The sequence below is a fragment of the Octodon degus genome, unplaced genomic scaffold (genome assembly GCF_000260255.1).
Source record: "Octodon degus isolate 3935 unplaced genomic scaffold, OctDeg1.0 scaffold00162, whole genome shotgun sequence".
Classification (NCBI taxonomy): Eukaryota; Metazoa; Chordata; class Mammalia; order Rodentia; family Octodontidae; genus Octodon; species Octodon degus.
The window spans coordinates 5,719,985-5,727,697 of NW_004524738.1; positions in this window are offsets into that span (position 1 = coordinate 5,719,985).

A 7,713-nucleotide genomic window follows, 5' to 3' on the forward strand; every position below is an offset into this window, starting at 1 on the left:
AATGGTGTTGGATACAAAATGATCCTCCATTTATATCCCCCTTTTTTGTCTAGTTTTGTCAGAGATGGGTATTCCATTGTCATTTAAATATTGTAGGTGAGTGAATTCAGCAAAATAATTCCATATAGTCCAGTAGTCCATAATAGTAGTGGGTTATCCGTAGGATTGGCAAATCAGGAGTTGTTGACTTGAGCCTTTTACAGCTCAGCATATTAATATGGCTTTACTTTTCATACCTTGTTATTATACTTTTTTTGCTGGATGGTTAAGACCAACATAAAGCAAGACCTATATAACAAGAAATATAACTTTTGTATCTGACTAGGTCAGTCAAATCCCTTCCAGATTGACCTTGAAACTCTGTACTGCAGTTTATAGATCCTTTGTCAGTGTCAGCCATCTGAATGAGTTACAGACATTAATTGACCAACTTGCTCTCTGTGAAAGCCTGAGAGAAGTTTCCTCTCCAGGTGACTCTCCATAGGTACACTATGCATCGTTGATTACTTTCCTCTGTGACCTCATAATCTCCTTGATCAAAAAATTTGGGACACCACTGAGTTACAGGATGCTACAGTAAAGATTCTCTAGTTAGGATAGATAAACAGCTACTTTCTCTTAATTCATTGAGAACAAAGATTTGTACTAATAGTGTTTGGACAAGCTATCATGTCTGCCTCTTGTACTATGAATAACTACTATGAAGACAACAATATGCAATGTATTAATTATTGTAACTGTCCTATTAACCTGTTTTGAAACTGTCTTGCTGCTATTTGTTTCAATAAAATTAATATTAAAAATGGCATTGGAAATAATGAGCAGGAGTGTGTGTACTTGAGGTTCTTACTCCCTCCTCTTATTCTACTAAAGAGTGGCAAGGCAAGAAGTGGAGGTAAAAGTAATGTACAAAGAATCAAGATGCATTCTATACATGCACCAACTTCCCATGATAGACAATTATGAACTGCAAAAGTATTAATATGAGTAAAAATGAGAAAAAGAAGTTTTAGTAATAAGACAGTTAACAAGAAAGTCATTGCCTTCTAGCTGAGCAACAACTGAAATTAGTCAACATTTGTAGGGATCAGTTTACCTCAAATTCATTGAAAAAAAAATCTTTCCAAATCCAACTTGAGAGCTGGAATATTGCTCAGTGGTCTAAGTACCTACTTGGCAAGTGTAAGGATTCGGGTTTGATCTCCAGTACCACATGCCACGCTGGACCCATGCCCAGTGGGCCACGGAACCTGATGTGGTGGTCCATATCTGTAACCCCAGTATTGGTGTGGCTGAGAGAAGAGGATCACTATGAGTCTGAGCTGTACTGCGAGACCCTGTTCCAAATAAATAAATAAATAAATAAATAAATGTTTTTTTTTAAGCCAACTTGATTTTCTGTCACCTGTGTTTATGCCTTTTTTCTTTACAATTTTCTGTGCTGTGTCATCATTAAATCAACAGATAACTTTTTGAATAAAGCATATGTGATTACATATTGATAACTACTGTAGTACAAAGTAACATTTACTTTGGAAGTATTCAATTTTATTTAAATTGAAATGTAATTCTGTTTCTATGGGAACCTGGAGGCTAACCAATCCAAATAGCACACCATAAGTTTATTTCTGTTTCAATTAGGTTTGCCAAGTTCTTTTGTAAGGTGTTTACCAAAGATAATCATATTAGCTTTGTTAGAGATGAAACAATTTGGTGCAGGTGTGTGTGTGTTTTAATTGCTCTTATTTTTTTTAATCTGACTTATATTTTCTTTTATATTCCCTAGAGAAATAAAAGCATTTTCCATAGAAAAATTCATTGAAAACAAATTGATGTAATAGTGAGGCTTTGAATTGTTGAGCAGTAGGTAATTGTCAAGCATTTTAAGTGCATCAAATATTTATGCCAACCTAATGAATTCATGGTACAAGATCAGTTTCTCTCACGTCCAACACATGCAAATCCTACTCTACCATTCATTATCACTGAAACTAAAACAAAGAAAATAACAAAATTGAAAAATCAGTCTTCGTGATACTGCCTAAGTACATTCTGCATTCTCTGATTCATTTCTTTGTGTGAATGAAGACTTGCGCTTATTTCATTCCATTTTCTTTCACTTAATGACATAATACGAATTTCATGGTATTTGTTGTAATACAAAGTGTTCTCTTCCAACCAGTTATTCATATTATCAGATATATACACGTAAAATTGGAAGAAGAAAGAAATGTATAAGAAATTAAGAGAAAAATTATAATCAATTGAAAGAAGGAAACAATTTAAGTATTATCTGCTTTTTTCAATAGACCAGCAGAAATGCACAGTACAGTTGTCCAAACCATCCTGCTTCCATATGTAAATCTCTTTCCCCCAATCCCTCTCCTGTCCTTCTCAACCCAGTAGCTCTTTCCTTTTGAGTAAGTTCATTCTCTTTTCCCTGTAATACTGGGGCCTTGGAGGTGGCTCAGTAGAATAAGGACTTACCTGGCAAATGCAAGGGCCTGAGTTCAAGCCCCGGTTCTGAAAAAGAAAGAAAGAAAGAAAGAAATACTTCCAATGTTACAAATAGTCTGAAAGAAATTGGATTCTGCGGTTAATCATTCCATTTTCTCTGCCTGCTCAGTATGCTTTCAGCATACCACCAAACCTGGGTGAGAAACTTCACTTTACGTAGTATTCACAGGAAGAAAATATTTGAAAATTGCAAAGCCTAGAGATCTTTTGACTCAACACAAAGCCAAATACCTTCAATATATATTTCCTGGTATGTATTCTGCAAGTTTAATCTCTTTGGAGAGAAGTGGAAGAGAAACAGTTTCCTTACCTCAAAGAACTATCAATAGAGCACCAATATACATTCATGATAACACATTAGCATTATTCATAAAAGATAAGTTAGGGTAAACAATGCAATTGGCTTAAAAATACAATGATGATCAATGTGGTATTGGAGAATGTGGTACAAAAGAGATAAGAAATAACAACATCTCTTGTGGTGCTTGTGGTGGATTGTCAGCTGGTGGATTACACCCAGATTAACTGAACCAGAGTCTTTCTGGGTGCAGGAGACCCACCTGGGGCTTGGTGCCTGCAGCATAAGAGGCAGAACTGAAGAAGCTCTTAGGAGGCTCTTACATCAGCTATTTCAGAGAAGCTGTTGAGAAGCCGATAGGGAACTGCTGGTTCTCTTGGGCTATTTTGCTGGAGAACCTTGTCATGCTGGCTTTCCTGGTGAACTTGGCTGTTCTCATCAGAGAAGGAGCTCAGGGCCTTCGCTGACAGTAAGAGCAGCTATGGTTCACTTTGGGGGAGCTCTGGTCCTCATCTTGAGCATCCTTTTTTTGACTCTGGAGGGGAAGATGGTGCACTGTTCAGTCTGCTGCAGTAGCTTGTCACCTTGGCTTTCCTGATGGGAACTCAGCTTTGCTCATCTTCAGAGGAGCTTGGGACCTCACTGCTGCTGAGGATGGCTGTGGTACTTGTCAGGGGAGCTCTGGTTTTTACTTTGGGTTTGCTTACTGCCTGTGAAGCAGATCCCTCAGCCTACTAGCACAGATCCTTCATTTTTCTGGCAAGGACTTTCCAGCTTCCATCACTGACCTTTGGGCCTTCCCAGCTCAGATCTGTAAAATGGGCCTGCATGAGACACTGTCATAAGTTCTAGGCCTCCAGCTAGACTTGTGAGAGGCATTGTTATGAGCTCTAGATTTTCAGCTGGATCCATACAGGATATTAAGTTCCAAGGCCTCAGCTGGATTGTTTGGTATTTAGCATGGGGACAGATTTCTTGCTCTCCTTGTATATGATTCTTTGGGTGACTCACTATGTAACAATGTTAAATTAGGTGTCCTGTGTTGCATTGTTCCCCTTGCAAAGCCCTGAAGTATTAACAGTGCTTTATTCCTGTAAGTTTTGAGTCGTTAATATGTATGTTGTTGTGCACAGGTAATACTGAAAGTATTGTTAAAGTAATGCAGGAAAAGAAGAAAACGATTTCATTTAACAGCTTTTACCTCACAAATCAACAACTTCACTGATATTATCGTAAGCATTATTTTCACTCTCTTCCACTCAAAAATATCTCTACCTTTATAGATGTTCTTACTCTAAATAGCACCACAATTGTTGACAGTCCTGTTCCTATAAGCTTTTCTTCCAGTGTCTTAGTTTTCATTTTGCCACCACTGGGATTTTGTAGACATATTTACCCTTGCAGCTATTTTAACTCCATAGCAGCTACCCTTCCTGTAGTCAGAAAGGCCGTTAATATAATAAATGATTCTGCAAAATATATTTTTTCATTATCCTCACCACAGTTTTCTTGGCCATCTTTATCATTTTCAACTTTTATATTTTCTTTTCTTGCCAAAAGGTTGATTATAATGAGTTTAGTTTTCTCTTTGCTGTCCCCCACCCCAGAGTGGGGTTAACTTTGTAACGAGATCTAAATTTTTGCAGGTCTGCATATAGTTAACATTAATCGAATAATTTAGCATTTGCTAGCCCAGTTTATGTAAACCTGTCCCTGCTTGGTTTATTTCTCTGGCGAAAGCCCTACGGATGCAGATATTAGTATCAAAAGTTGTTCTTGAGGGGCAGAATTTTAAAGATAAGTTTTATTAATTGTTTCTGGGTGTTCAAGTGCTGTTTCCCCAGAATATTAAATTTAAAGTCTCTTTGATTAATGACATTCCTGACAGAAAGCAGTAGGCTCATTACATTTTGTTGATGTAGCAATAAATATATGCAATATATTGACACTGGATAATCCTAATCAAATATTCTTCAAAGGTAATGCTCTGCTGACCATAAAATTGATATCTCACTATAACATTTGAGTAAAACTACATATTTTGAAGAAGTTTCCTGGGTAATATTATGAGAGAAAACGGAAATAAAAGAATAAGGTCAAGGATTTCAATTTTCAAGTTAACATTATCCGGAAACTTTCTTTTGCCCTGAAGTAATCTTTTATCTCTTATGGGTACAGGCTGGGATTTCTGAAAGCAAAACACAGAATCACTCCTACATGTAGATAAATTATTATGTAAATTCAATTCCTAAATTTGTAGAACACGTGCTATAAAAATGAGGGCAAAATTTGAAAAGAAACGGGATCATCACCAGAGGAAAAGACGATATGCAGAAATCCCATTCTTACAAGCTGTGTATTATTTTTTCTGTATTTAGGACAAGGTCTACAGGGTCTCACCATGTAGACCGGCCTCGTAGTGATTCTCCTGTCTTCAGCTTCGCAAGCCCTGGCTTTACAGTCGTGCGCCACCACACCCAGTCTCAATCTCCATCTCAGCGTGCCCGGCACATCATGCCAGGGATCGAATTGCAGCCGCTGCGCTCTGCCTAAGCAAGTGCTTCAGTCTGCTGAGCCATCTGGCCCGTCCACAGCCTATAAATTTTGCTGAGAATTCTTAGCATAAACATTGTTCACAAATCTGCACAAATAAACCACCCTGTGACTAAAAACTGGGGTAGCTTCCCGTGTACTTTCTGGACACTCTTCATTCTCTTCAGGATATTTTGTTACTGCCTTTTGCTTCTTTGATCTATAACTCAATTACCTATGTGCAAAGCTTGAACTACGAAGTATCACCAACCATAAAGAATATTACACACACAATAACTGGACAACTTTTAAATCTTATATGTCTAGAAGTCTGGTTAATACAAGTACAACTACTAAGGAGGCAGGCTATTGGAAGAAACATAATATTGGATCAGGCCAGACACATCAATGAACAACTTTTCAGTGTCTTACTTTGAGAGATTAGAAAGACCTGCCACTGTTTGCAGAGGCATGACTTGAGAAAGGGCCTACAATAAATAAAGCAGAAATATTAGAGCTGCCTTAGTGTTCTGGCCAGCAAGACATTGAGAATCACAGGGAAACTGGAATACTGGAATGGCTTTATCATGTAAGAATTGTCTTGTCTCTGTGGGGAACAGAGCTCAGTGGCACAGCAACTGCCTGGTAAGTTCAAGGTCTGGAGTTCAATTCCTAGTACAGAAAAAAAATTGCTCATCTGCCCTGAGATATTTATTTAAATATGAATATAAGAAATTACTTTCTTCCCTTTCTTTCTTTCTTTCTTTCTTTCTTTCTTTCTTTCTTTCTTTCTTTCTTTCTTTCTTTCTTTCTTTCTTTCCTTTCTTTCTTTCTTTTCTCCCTTCCCTTGTGCCAGTTCATCATTCCTTTTTGATCAGTTTCCTTCCCTTTCACAATATCTCTTGTGCCTTTTGGATTTTATTTACATTTTCAGATGCTTAAACCAGGGACACAATGCAATGTTCAAACGTGCGAGTCTGATTTATTTTATTTATGAGTGTGGTTACTAGTTGCATCCATTTACTTACAAATGTCTGGAGTTTATATTTCTTAAGAGCTGAGTAATACTTCACTATTGATTTCTATTGGTCTATTGCAAGGAACAGATAATACTTTTTTCCAATTTTATATACTTATATCTGGTAATCTTAACAACTACTTTGAAGACAACAATATGAAATATCACAATTGTTGCATTCCTGTCATCTGGATTTGCTTGAAATTCTGTATCGTTTCTAATTTTTATTCTATTTTGTTTTCTTTAAAATAACAAAAAGAATTTATGTACTCCACCTTTCTCTAGGTCACAAACTCTAATGACAACTGCTATTCCTTAGATTCACACCTCCAAAACAATGGATGCCACAGCATGTAATTTTCAGAGAACTACAGTATACATGAGTTAACTTGTTTTTCTAGGAAAACACACATACAACTTAGACAGTCTAATAATTTTTACTTGATTTATATAATTACATAAATTGCAGTTTGGAAGTACAAAATACTGACTGGAGTCAGACCAACAGCCAGGGACCTTCTGTTGAATCTTAGACTTTAGAACGTGTCTGGTCATAGCAACAAAGTTCATACTGTCAGCATTTCTCTCTGATTTCTCTGAAAAGACGTTTCCCCATTTACCAGGGTGATTATTCACTAACAGAAGGTAGAGTTTGGCTTACTCCAAGGTACAGGCTGTGAACGGACCCTAGCTGCAGAAAGTCCAGAATATCACTTACCAGTGTCAGAAAGGAAGCAGAGATCTTGCAGGAATCAGCTGTTCACTGGAACTTTAGCTCACATTTGTCACTTACTGAGCTTATGGATTCCCAAACCACACCCCTACTTTTATTAGTTAAAAGCACAAATACACAGAAACAACTGGCAGAATCTCTACAGGTGGAGTGAATTTCTTTTTAAAAAGCTAAATATGAATAATTTAAATTGCCTCCAACTAAGAAACCAGCAGTAAACCTAAAGCAATGGTTTGTTCCTGCAGGCATTGAGAAGTTTAGGACCAGAATTTAAGATGCATGGAAAATGATCTCCTTCAACTCACATTCAGCTCTCCTATTTGGCCTTTGCAGAAGACAGATGGACTGCGAAAAATGGCAGTAGGTTTTCATAAACTTAACTAGAATTGACTTCAGGTGCATCTGATTTTCCAGATGTGGGTATATTTGGGAGCAAATTAACATATCCCCTGATACCAGGTTTGCAGCTTCTGACATGGAAATTTTTTTTCCCTCAATACTTGTAAGTTAAGATCAATGGACAGTTTAGGTTTCGCTGGGAGGCTAGAAATATACCATCAGTATTACACTTCTGCATTATATCAACTCTCCGGGATTATGCCACAATTTATTTTA